Raw genomic sequence first — 13,523 nt, 5'->3', positions numbered from 1 at the left:
TGAGCCTTGGATAACATTATGTTCGGTCTTGCAGAAATTTGAGGAAAGGCAAGAGACAGGGACAGCAGCTTAAGGAGTTTCAGGAATGAATTTTGTGCCTTGTTCGAATGCTGTGGGGGGTGGAATGGGAAACTGTAGTAACAAAAAACAGCCACAGGAAGCTGAATGGAGGAAATCACCAAATTGCCCAAATTTCTGTTTCGAGAGAAGTGTAAAGTCTCTCAGATGTGCAGAATGTGGCATTTAAGCTACCTTGCTCCCTTGAGGATTGCTGAGAGCATCTCAAACTAGAGTTGATACCAGCACTGAACTATTTCAAGGAGTAACATATATGCAGGGTATTCCATGGAAATAGCATATATGTCTATATTGTATGGCTTATGTGACCACCTAATGCAGTTATGATGGCAGGAACTGTAGTGAGAGAGGTTATGTCCATATGATATGTCATCATTTTGCTTCCTTTGAGACAGTAAGAATTCATACAGGAGTAACAGTGGCTACATTAAAACTTTGTCTAGCTTATTCTGGCACATTAGATAGCTGTTTCTTATGGGCTGGCTAGAAGCTGCATGCCTCTTTTGCAAGAGTAATTACACAAGTTAGGTTTTGCTGTTCCTGCTTCCTTGGGTCAAGCTTTTGCAGGCTAATGAAACAATCAGGCAAGTTTCCAGCTGTTATTACTGCTTGAGAACTGATCTGTTCTCTGTTAGGGAAGAAGGGGGAATAGCAAACAGAGTCTGTACTAATCAGTGAAACATCATCACGAGTTTCAGTTTAGACAAATTCATGGTGTTTCCCTCTTCTGTGGTGGCTCTTCTCTCTACATCTGTTAAGATCTTGAGTACAAAGTCAGAAAAAATTACTGCAGTGGCATTATTATCATGTTTGCTTGCAGATTATCAGCTTGTTCTGGTGCAGTTGATAAAACAGTATTTGGTTCAATTTAAATGTCATACCATTTGTTGATAATCGGTTATTAAACTACAGGGTGGATATTTGCTCTCAGTGTTTCTTCAAAACACCATGTTATGCTTTTTACACTGTTTAGTTTGAAGCTTAAACGTCATGCAGAAGATTCTTTCAGGAACAGGGTTCATACATTGTCTTCATCTCACCAGTTGATATATGATGTGTTATGGAAGATCAATGAGCAGTTTGAGACTTAACCATCTATTGAGCAGACCTCTTACTGTTGTATATCAGGCTTGTGAGTTCCACATTCAGAATTTAACTGTCAGGGTGGTGGAGAGAAGAAGAGAAAATGTGCATAAGGCCAGAGAAGTATTTTACTCTATATATGTATTGCTAAAAGCTCTCATAAGTTCCTATAAGACATGTCTGCTTCTACAGTTACCTTCCTGGCTGAGCCAGACCTACTATCGCTAATTGAGAATCCACTCTATTTCATAAAACAAATAAAAGCAAAATAGTTAATGAGTTTACCAATAGGTTTATTTTCCCTGTGCCCCTCCATAGTGAGACTCAAGAGTAACGGGATTGCAGCAGTTTGTGGGGCTCAGGAGCACACCCTACACATCTGATGTGCACAGAGCTTTGTTGCGCAACGTCAGTGAACAAAAACTATTCTGAAAGTCTAATGTGCATGCAGTCCTCTCGGAGAGGGATTGGGCTGTGGAGGAAAAAGGAGCAGGCATGACAGACACATGATATTTAACACTCTGATGGGTTGTATTCCTCAGCCACAAGAAACAGGCAAGTACAAGAATCTATACATTTTTACATAATTGCAATATTTCCTGTTTCAGGTCTTTAGGAATAGATAGCCAGGAGCTGTCAGACCCCTCTCCCTCAGAGGAGCGGGGGACGACACTAAAGATTCTGCTGTACCACAACTGAAGTAGAAACAGCATAAGCAATTATCAAATAAGGTGGGAGCGAAGGGGAGAGAACTTTAAGTAAACCCATTCTGAAATAGAAGTAAACAACTGAACAAGGAACTTTATTGCAGGAATCTTGGGAGGATGGAGAAAAGGTGAGGAAAAGAGGGATTAATTAAATATTGCCCCAAAGGCAAACTAATAACTCAGTCTGATAGTAGTTCAGTCTTCCTCAGGATGTGATTACTTCTCTGCTTTTCCTTTCCCACTCTCAGCCTCTTGCTCTAAGAGGGGGTATTTAAATTGTAGGACTATACTAGCAACAGGCTGCTTCTGTAGGCTGCAGTGCTCTGTTTTGTCGATAACTCCCCTTTGCTGGCTTTCCCAGCAAGCAGTGATGGCTGTGGTGCCCTGCTTTTCTCTCACCTGGAGGGTCTGGCTCCAGCTTGGTTTTGCCTCTGCCCTGAGTGATCTCTTGCACCAGTTCCTGGCAGTACTGCAGCACTCCACTCAGGAGAAGTGGAGAATCTCTACCAAAACAGATATTTCCCATGCCGAGAAATTCCTCTTTAAAATAAACATACCCAACCACTCCAAACCACTATTGGTAGGGGAGAAATCTAAGGCTGAGACTGCCTGTTACAACATTACATGAGGGGAGATTCCTTGGGCACACTGGGAAGATTATGGTGCAACCACAGTGGTGTTTTTGTTTGAACTGCAGTAAATCAAGATATGTTCTGGCTTGTGAAGCAGAGAAGTCTTGGAGCGTGTGAACTGGATGTCTTGTAAAGTTTAGGAAAATGAGAACTGTTTTAATGACTAATTTAGATACAGCCTGTAAGGTATAATTACTTAATGTAGCACAACAGGAGTGTGCCCAGGGAACCAAACAGTTGATGCACAAATGTGCACAACTTCGATTAGGAAGGGTATGGCCGATAAGTCTCACAACACAAGAATTAGGGATCTCCCAGAGAAGTCATCAGAAAAGAAGCTAAAATTGAACACCTCATGTATTGATCCTGTGGAACTCATTGCCATAGGATGTTGGACCAAAAAATATAAATAAATTGGAGAAGTGAAACAGGAGCACGGAAAGTGAACCCAAATACATACTGCAAGTTAGGAAGTTCCTAAGAAACCAATAACCAGAAGCTGGACAGGTGAATTGAGGAAGGCTTCTCCTATATTTGCTTTGTTTCTAGTTGCATCCTTGAATATCCGCTACTAGCTATTATAAGACGTGACTACAGGACCAGACCAAATAGAGCGCTGGCTAGTTTTATTAAAGTGAGACTGTTTGTGTAGTTATCTCTACCTTGCAAAGGTTCTGCAAGGAAAGGACAACTCAAGGGAAAGGGCACATCTCCTTCCTAAGCTAAGGAGTCCTTAGTATACTTAGTCTCACACAGTAGCATTCATCATTTCTGTCCTTCTCTGCATCTTTTTCAGCTCCCCAATACTTCTGTGAGAGGAAAGGTCTGCAACAGAATGTATTGCTCGCTGCAGTTGGGATTGATAGCAATATAAGGACACTTTTCTTAAGATTTATTTTAATGCTTTGCTTGTTTTGTCTGTCTCAGAGAACTGAACTAACAGCTTCCTAGGACTATCCACAATGGTTTCAAAATCTTCCGAAATTAAAAAAACTACCTACCTGTGAGTCCATTACTGTATACGTATGAAGGGGTTTTTTTCTACATTCATTAATATGCATGTATGAGCAACGAATTTTATGTGTCACTTAAAACACAAAGTGACTTTCTACAACTCTCCGCAATCAGCTTTAGATTTTACTGTCCCCAGTACACTGTTACGCAAACATTCTCCTCACATCTGCCCTCCTTTTCAAAATAACTCAATGGTAGGTTGAGCAATACAGTCCCCAGATAATGGTGGTATTGTGCATCACTCTAACGTTTGGTAGAATTAATTTTATGCAGAAGTAGCTAAACTCAGCAGTATGACCAATATCTAGTTTAGCATGGTGGTTTAGTGCCTGCGTAACTTGCTTGTGTGCTTAGATAGCATGTTTTTGCATCTGGTCTGGAACAGTGAGTTACCTTTCGCAGACTGGGTCACACAAAGTACTTACAACCTTGATTTTCATTATAACCATAAACGGGAGGTGAGGGGATCTATACCCAAAACTCTGCTATGCAATTACCAGTTATTTGAATATTTACTTGGGGAATAAGCTCACAACTTTGTACGTGCTTCCTGATGGTTTAGTGTGTACTACCTATAGATTCCTATTTCAGTTCTCAGGTTAATGTTTTATTAATTAACAACGTAAGTCTTAACATGAAAGTAATGCCCCTTGAACCAACAGCAAAGTGGAATGCAGTAACAGTGTTGTTCCCGGATTTTTCGAAATACATGGCATGAGTCATGCACTTGGATATAATTCAGTCACTATCACGTCCTGTTGGTATAATTGGCAATAAAATTTGAGCCTCATGAAATGTCCTCGCTTCTTCTGATAATCTAGTGACAATCTTACTGTTAATGACTTGCCTTATATCATATCAGTGTTCTTCTTTTCATATACTAGCTTACACCATGAAATTACAGTACCTTGCTCAACTTGCAAACCTTCATGAGCAAGAGTGGGCAGAGGTCAACTCCAACTGAACTCAAAAGCCAGTACTTAAGACTCAAGAGACCAAAAGGTTACCACAATGGGAAATGCTTGAGCATGAGTGAAGCGGAGAAGGTGGAAAGAAACCTTATATGGTAGCTGTCAGTAGCAACCAAAACAGAGGATATTTGGCTATCATAGGGTGTTATGAAGACTTATAACTTGGTATGTTACCAAGTTATAAGTCTTATAACTGAGGTATGTTACCTGAGAAGCTGTGTATACATCTGTCTGGAAGCCTGTGTAGTTACAGAATAGGCTATCTTCTCACTGGAAGAGCTGTCTTGCTAAGACCCATTCACCAAATGCATGATACCTTCCTGTGGGGTTTAGGGATCTTCTCTGAAGGCTCAGGGTGTGCTCTTCAATGTCAGTAATCAGTGCCTGCAACAATGCAGTGGAAAACACTTAAATGGTCCTTGGGTAGGCCACTCTTCCTCCCTGCCCTTAATTAGAGTTGTGTTCTGTCCATTACATTACAATCAAAACCACAGGGAGAGCACAAGAAATAAGATTTATGGTGCTATTTCATAATATGACGTAGAGGATTTGAACTTGTGAGAAGTTATTCCTGAAAAGTCATCCTCAACTTTCAATCCCACTGCAGGAGACATGCCCAGTTCCTTGTACTAATGGGCTTTAAATGTAGTAAACATTGTGTGAAGAGGAGCAATGTAAGTTCACCTGTCTCAAGTTATTCTTCCTCTCCATAGGAAGAGTTTGGATACAAAATAATGGATTTCTGTCAATGCCCTTTTATTCCATAAACAAAGATACCTTATTCACTTGGAATCAGCGAAATTAATTTCATTACTAATGTCTTCCTGGAATATGCTGTTCTGCATATATAAAAATTTCTATAAGTGATTAGACCACCTAAATAATTACGTGGTTAAGAAGTATTACCATCTTGAGCAAAGACTAACAATTAAGTTTACTGAAAAAAAATTGTTTTACAATTTGACTGCAATGGAAGGAAGGACTATCTTTTTTCATGGAGAATTCCTTTTGCTGTTACTAGTGCTAACCAGCCAAAAGAGTTCTGCTTTTGACAAATAAAGATATTATATTGAACTCTTGTAGTGTCACCCAGCTCACTTTCTAGAGATCATAGTTCAAATGACTCTGGTTTCCAGAGCAGAAAATCACGGAATGGAAACACTGTTATGCTCAAGATATTGTTTATGGGCAAAGAGGAAGTACATTTTAGATCTGCTTAGAATTTACTGTTAACTGTGAGCTTGTTACTATAATCGGAATTTAAGAGTCTCGTTATTAGTCCAGGTCTATTTATTACAGAGGCAGAGAGAATAACAATGTAGTCAGAGGTGCTATACAGATGCTCCTCAGCTTCTGCTCCTCTCCCTGGTGTTATGCTCATCCATCCCCTGCTCCTCTGGGTCCTAAGGTTGATGGTTTCACCCCGGTGGGGGGTGGGTTATGACAAGTCATCTGCACCTCCAGCCCTTTGTTCTTTTTTCTATTGGTCTGCAGCTTCACGTGGCACCTGAATTTACTATGTAAAGGTGCCTTTTATGTATGTTAGATACTATTTCTTTGTTGACTATGTCTTTGCTTGACTGCCGGTCACCTGGTGGCAGTGGCCAGTTTCCGCCAAGAGCCTTGATCTGCAGACAAACCCTTGGTGATGAGGCAGGTCTGGAGTTCAGATGAGAATTGAAGTCATCAGGTCAGGGGCAAGCCCGTGACCCCAGCACCCTGAGTCGGGCACAGCCCTGTGACCAACAGGCAAGTCCACAAGTGACGCAGCAGGTCCGAGTCTGAGCTGCAAAGTCAGGCCTGCTAGGCAGGGTAAAGGTCTGGGTCAGCTTAACCTGGACCGAGGACAATGGCTGAGAATGTCCTCTTACCATGCCCTCCTGAGTAAAGGTGGAGGGGAGTCCCTGCTGTTCAGAGAGGCTCTCCTCACAGCTGGGTGCCTGCACCCATCCTCAAAGTTGACCCCGAGCCCAGGACGGGCTATGTGCTTGGGGCCCTGACACCAAGAACTGCTGAAAATGGTAATAACTAACAGACTTTGACCCCAATAGCTCTTGAAATGCAAAGCAGGCACTTCAGCCATCAGCGTTTCCAGTATTTCATAACCCCTGGAAATGTAAGGGAGTTTCACATCTTTACGTTCATGTAATTGAAACCTACTGAGTGTGACGAAATATTTTTTGGTAACATTTTTAAAGCTACAACAAAAGACATTTAGCTGTGATTTCCAGGGGCATTTAAAGCTTGGGAGAGGCGGGAGGGTCTATCTCGCTATTTTTTTCTTTTGTTCTCCAATTCCTCAGAGTGGGAGAAAAACACCTATGTTCACAACACACAGTATTTTACCATAATTCTAGCCCAACGGGAACTTAATCTGGCTACAGCTGTAAAAGACAATAAAAAATGTTTCTATAAATACATTAGCAACAAAAGGAGGGCTCAGGAGAAACTCCATCCTTTATTGGATGTGGAGGGAAACATAGTGACAAAGGACGAGGAAAAGGCTGAGGTGCTTAATGCCTTCTTTGCCTCAGTGTTTAATAGTAAGACCAGTTGCTCTCCAGGTACCCAGCTCCCTGAGCTGGAAGACAGGGATGGGGAGCAGAGTAAAGCCCCCATAATCCAAGGGGAAATGGTTAGCGACCTGCTACACCACTTAGACACACAGAAGTCTATCGGGCTGGATGGGATCCACCCAATGATACTGAAGGAGCTGGCAGAAGTGCTCACCAAGCCACTTTCCATCATTTTCATCAGTCCTTGCTAAACCGGAAGGTCCCTGGTGACTGGAGGTTAACAAATGAGACGCCCACCTACAAGAAGGGCTGGAAGGAGGATCCAGGGAACAACATGATTGTCAGTCTGACCTCGGTGCTGCGGAAGGTTATGGAGCAGATCATCTTGAGCGCCATCACATGGCATATACAGGACAACCAGGCGATCAGGCCCAGTCAGAATGGGTGTATGAAAGGCAGGTGCTGCTTGACTAACCTGATCTCCTTCTATGACAAGATGACCCATGGAGTGGATGAGGGAAAAGCTGTGGATATTGTTTACCTGGACTTTAGTAAAGCCTTTGACACTGTTTCCCACAGCATTCTCCTGGAGAAACTGGCTGCTCATGGCTTGAATGGGCGTATGCTTTGCTGGGTAAAGAACTGTCTGGATGGCTGGGCCCAAAGAGTTGTGGTGAATGGAGTTAAATCTGGTTGGTGGCTGCTCACAAGTGGTGTTCCCCAGGGCTCAGTACTGGGGCTAGTTCTCTTTAATATCTTCATCAGTGATCTGGACGAGGGGATCAAGTGCACCCTCAGTAAGTTTGCAGATGACACCAAGTTGGGTGGCAGTGTTGATGTGCTTGAGGGTAGGAAGGCTCTCCAGAGGGATCTGGACAGGCTGGATAGATGGGCTGAGGCCAACTGTATGAGGTTCAACAAGGCCAAGTGTCAGGTCCTGCACTTGGGGCTCAACAACCCCATGCACTGCTACAGGCTTGGGGAAGAGTGGCTGGAAAGCTGCTCAGTGGAAAAGGACCTGGGGTTATTGGTCGATAGGTGACCTATATGAGCCAGCAGTGTGCCCAGGTGGCCAAGGTGGCCAACAGCATCCTGGCTTGTATCAGAAATAGTGTGGCCAGCAGGACTAGAGCAGTGATCATCCCCCTGTACTCGGCACTGGTGAGGCCACACCTTGAATACTGTGTTCAGTTTTGGGCCTTTCACAACAAGACAGACACTGAGGTGCTTGAGAATGTCCAAAGAAGAACAAGGAAGCTGGTGAAGAGTCTGGAGAACAAGTCTTACGAGGAGTGGCTGAGGGAACTGTGGTTGTTTAGTCTGGAGAAGAGGAGGCTGAGGGGAGACCTTATCGCTCTCTACAACTAACTGAAAGGAGATTTTAGCGAGGTGGGTGTCGGTCTCTTCTTCCATGTAACAATTGATAGGATGAGAGGAAATGGCCTCAAGTTGTGCCAGGGGAGGTTTAAATTGGATATTAGGAAAAATTTCTTCACTGAACAGGTTATCAAACATTGGAACAGGCTGCCCAGGGAAGTGGTGGAGTCACCATCCTTGGAGGTATTTAAAAGACGTGTAGATGTGGAGCTTAGAGACATGGTTTAGCGGTGGTCTTGGCACTGCTAGGTTAATGGTTGGACTTTATGATCTTAAAGGTCCTTTCCAACCAAAACGATTCTATGATTCTATAATTATATATGAAGCTTTAATTACAGAAATTAAGGTAGTGACACTTTAAAGTCAATTCTTATATTACATTATCTTTCCCTGCTTTTAGAGAGGAATACTTTGGTAATGTCACTTAACCTTCAAGAGAATAAATGTTGAGCTTCTGCTTGCCAGGTCTTACGAATCTGTGGAGAGAATAATTTGTTACACAAATATCTCTGTGTTATTTTTAGTCCCTAAATTAAGAAAAATGAGATATCAGACCGAAAACTACAGCTAGACAAGCTAAAAGGGTCTGCAGCTTGAAGCGAAGCTGCGATTTGGGCTATTTAAAATAACTGGGCAGGTTGGATAGGGCAAAGTTTATTTTCCTAGATTGATTTCCAGGACCAACTTTCACAAGAAAGCAACATGAGTATATATTTCAACTCTGGGCTTGCTCTGCCTCCTTTTTAGGCACATTCAGCATTGTGAGGAATGTGTGGACTCTGGGCTCGAGCAGCACTCATTGCTCCCAGGGGGTTGGAGCTTGAGCCCTGCAACTCAAGTTTTGAGCAAGCTGGAGACTGGCTGAGAGCACAACGCATGCAAAGGCACTTTGTTTCATTCCCCCTCTACAGAGGTCAAGAGGGATGTCTAAGGCTAGAAGGAGTCATTATATTGTCAAGGATGATACTGTGAGTCAGAACATGGAGCTTCATGTGGAGGAGCCTTGTGTTAGAGCCTGATGTGTTAGCAGTTTAAGTGATCTTTCAAAAAGATCACTAGTTCTCCTCTGAAGATTTCAAGGGAGTAGTAAACAATTCCTAAGTGTAATAGGATGGCTGATTGGAAAAACTGTTTCTGTAGAAACTGTCTGCCTGTTCTCGATGTCTATAATGAGACTTGAGGAAAAGATGTGTAAAAAATTCATCTGTATATCTGCCTGTTGGAAGCAGGTTTTGCTACTACATAAAGAGAGGAGGAAGGCTCAAGCCCATTGTACCCTGGTGAGAAGACATTTCCTTGCTTACAGCATTAACAAATACAACGGAAGCTGCTCAGACATATCACTTTTGGGAATTTTGAAAGTATTCTCCAACATTCAATGAAAAAACCCTTAGATGCTGGGTATTCTGCCTTCTTTGGGATTGAGCCCAAAATTCCCACCCTAGAAGGTCTTCATTTTGGGGCATAATCCTTCTTTATAACAAGGGTTACTCTGAGCATGTTTCCTTTCCACCTGGAAAGAGCCTGTACCCAGGAGCAGCTCTGATCTTAATTCAGGGCATGACCTTACAACATAAAAGCTTTTACTTGTCAATATTTAATTCAACATTTACTAAATGGCAGGTGGATGCTAGTCTGACTTCACTAGAAATAACTTGGCAAAGATTTAACTAGCTTTAATCTACATGGAAGGTAATGTTGGAAATAACCTTAACATAATGATAACATTAAACTCATGGCTCGTAAGATTTTTCCCAAATGATGACATACCAGACTTGCATGTGTAAATGAGAGAAAATGGTTAAAACAACACTAATGGCCAACACAACAAAGGGTAATTATTAACCACTTTTTCTTCCAAATAACTGGGAAATACTTTGCTGTAGCTGATCCAAGGCACTGTTATGAAATAATCAGTAAAAGACTGTTTTCAAATAGTCAATATTCTTGTTCTGGTTTTCCCCCTCTGAACTGTTACACACTCTTGTGTATTGGTAATGATGCCTACGTGCTAAATAAAAATGTTTGGTGTCCTGTCTTTTCTCTTAAAACTATGGTTTTAGCAGTGCAGAAACACGATGCATTTCCATCAAGGACATGCAGCCATGAAAGACACCAAATTCCAGTTTTGGGGGTTTGACTAAGTAAGCTGGATGTTCTCACTTCCACTAGCAAAGTATTTACGTACATGCTTAATTTTCGTACGGAATTAGGTTTAAAACTAAAGTGTGTACTACTGCTTTGCCATATCAGGGCATTTTTATAGAACTAAAATATAAGCATCAGTTTGGCTTACCAATTTGAGACTGAATTTCCAAAGAGACCTACCTGCATTCACACATATAGCTACAGACACTGTATACTCTCTAGTTATCACGTGTACTCCATCATTTCTGTTTCTAACTTCCTAACAATGAAAAAATTCATCTCGAACCTGAAATTAACATTTCACAGAGTTCTATCTGAATATTCAGTTGGTGAGTTTTTAACTTAGTCTTGCTTGTAAAGATTCTCTCTATTTTTTTCTGTTGTGTATAAATTTCAGTTAAAAAAATCTTTGCTTCTTTCTTGTGTGGCATCTAACAAAGCAATTCTCGTTTGTCCTCTTTCTTGGTCATGACTGTGTAAGTTGCCCTTGAGATGGTTTCTTTGTATTCTTGCTCAAGTTGATACAGGCCAAATTTATAAACTTGAATCTAAAACTTGGGAAAACTTGGATCGAAGAGGTAGCTTTGTTTAGTCTGAAAGGATTAGTTCTAGCACAGAGTGAGCTGCTCTTCAGCAATCATTGAATTCATGCTTTTTGAACAGGCACATCTTCCCAAAGCTTACATAACCACATATAACTGGTTTTATAATGTAGCAATGCCAGCTTTATAGCCTTGTCTTGTGTATTTTCCTGTCCTTGTGCTAATCATGGGACATGCTTGAGCAACAAGTCCTTTCCACAAATGACAGATGCTACTAAGAAGTAGTGCACCTTGCTTTTAGATGTCACAAACCTAATCACTTTAGATGAATTTAAAAGTTGTGAAGATTTCAGTTAAAATGTAGATTATGTAAAATGTAAATTAAATGTATATAGGTCTGGAAGGTATCATCTATCACTTGCATCTAAGATACAAGATATGTTTGAACCTCACCTGCCCACTCCCTCACTCTCACTCCAGAGAGTGAGGACAGAATCTCCTATTTCCTTACAACCACTGTAACACCTGTGTTACAAATGTCTAAGGTACAAGCCTTTCTTTTTTTCCTGTTAATTGTAAGATATTGGGTGCCAAGTTTAAGACACTTTTAGATAAAATACACTAGGGGATCTTATGGAGAACTTCTTTCCTATCCCCCCAAAGTGACATTTTGTCCCTCAGTTCAAGAAGGACAGGGAACTGCTAGAGAGAGTCCAGCGCAGAGCCACAAAGATGATTAAGGGAGTGGAACATCTCCCTTATGAGGAGAGGCTGAGGGAGCTGGGTCTCTTTAGCTTGGAGAAGAGGAGACTGAGGGGTGACCTCATTAATGTTTATATATATGTAAAGGGCAAGTGTCGTGAGGATGGAGCCAGGCTCTTCTCAGTGACATCCCTTGACAGGACAAGGGGCAATGGGTGCAAGCTGGAACACAGGAGGTTCCACATAAATATGAGAAAAAACTTCTTTACGGTGAGGGTAACTGAACACTGGAACAGGCTGCCCAGAGAGGTTGTGGAGTTTCCTTCTCTGGAGACATTCAAAACCCGCCTGGACGTGTTCCTGTGTGATATGGTCTAGGTAATCCTGCTCCAGCAGGGGGATTGGACTAGATGATCTTTCGAGGTCCCTTCCAATCCCTAACATTCTGTGATTCTGTGATTCTGTGATTTTCATTGATTAGCATCTTGTAACCGTAGAAAGATGCCTATGTTTAGCAGAAGCAAATGTGATGGTAGTATCTTTTGAGAACTTCACTGAGATTTAGGTAACAGGCTCAAAAGCTATCCATAGGAGCTGCCAGAACAATCATAACCTGAAATACAAACCAAGCACCACATGCTCAATCATGTCACCTTCCCTAAAAGAACAACATTACTTCAAATCCCAGCCAGAATTTACAGTTTCAGCCAACTCACATCTGTACAGCTGCCTCTCTACCTAACGCATCTTGGATATCTTAGCATCTGCAAGCTTACAGATGACCCAATTAAATTAGCTATTAAGGTCCTTGAGGAAATGTTGATGAGCCTAACTTAACACACATTGGATTTTCAGAGAAAGCAATACACGTATCAGCAGGGAAAAGACAAAACAGAGTGCACCTTTTCACACCAAAGAGTGTTCTTATCTCTGCTTAGCTTTGGGATGTAAGGAACTGATAGTAAAAGCAAAGTCAGAACTGCTACACCCTTGTCCTGAGCCATATTTTGTTTAGTACTTAAACTAACACTGATATGGAGTTCCTCTCCATGGCACAATGCCAGAAGGGCAGACAAGGAAAACCTCTTTATGAACGACTGCAGTTTTTGTTACCGTACAATATGTCTTGTCCCAGCCTTTCAAAACCTTGCAAAGGGATGACTCCTGACAAGTACCACACACTGTCTCACACGCACGAGTACTGGCCCAACACGTCACTGTTAAAAGCCATGTACACCACGTGGAATGCTGTGGGTGTTCCTTCACCTGGTCACTCATAATCGAGTAAAAGTATATGAATGCAAGCCCTAGCCTTAGGCACTTGCATTTCAAATGTCTATTGATTTGAACGTGGGAAGCAAAGCTTTTTCACATTTTGTGGCGACTGAAACAAAGACCTCTTGTATGGTATTGCAGCCATACAAGGCAGTTTGGTTTTTACTGGGTAGGAAAGATTTATTGCATGAATTCCAGCTGAAGCGTCATCCTATTCTTTGTTTTTACTGTTAATTATTTATTACTTCTGAAAAAGGTATAAATGAGTTAAAGCTGGCTCTGAACATAATTCAGTTATTTAACTGTCCCTATTTCAGAGCAGAAGGCTGCTGTAGCAATCCTGGAGAAGGCTACTTCTGAACTGCACTGAACTTCAGAAATCACTGGAAGCGAAGAATACTTCGGATAAGTGGTGAGTAGTGCCTAGAAGTTGGACTTGATACTTTGGAGCAACTTCTCAAACTTGGCAATGTTCTCA

This window comes from Nyctibius grandis, chromosome 6, assembly GCF_013368605.1.
Source record: "Nyctibius grandis isolate bNycGra1 chromosome 6, bNycGra1.pri, whole genome shotgun sequence".
NCBI classification, from domain to species: Eukaryota; Metazoa; Chordata; class Aves; order Nyctibiiformes; family Nyctibiidae; genus Nyctibius; species Nyctibius grandis.
Note: the sequence above shows the minus strand (reverse complement) of the source record.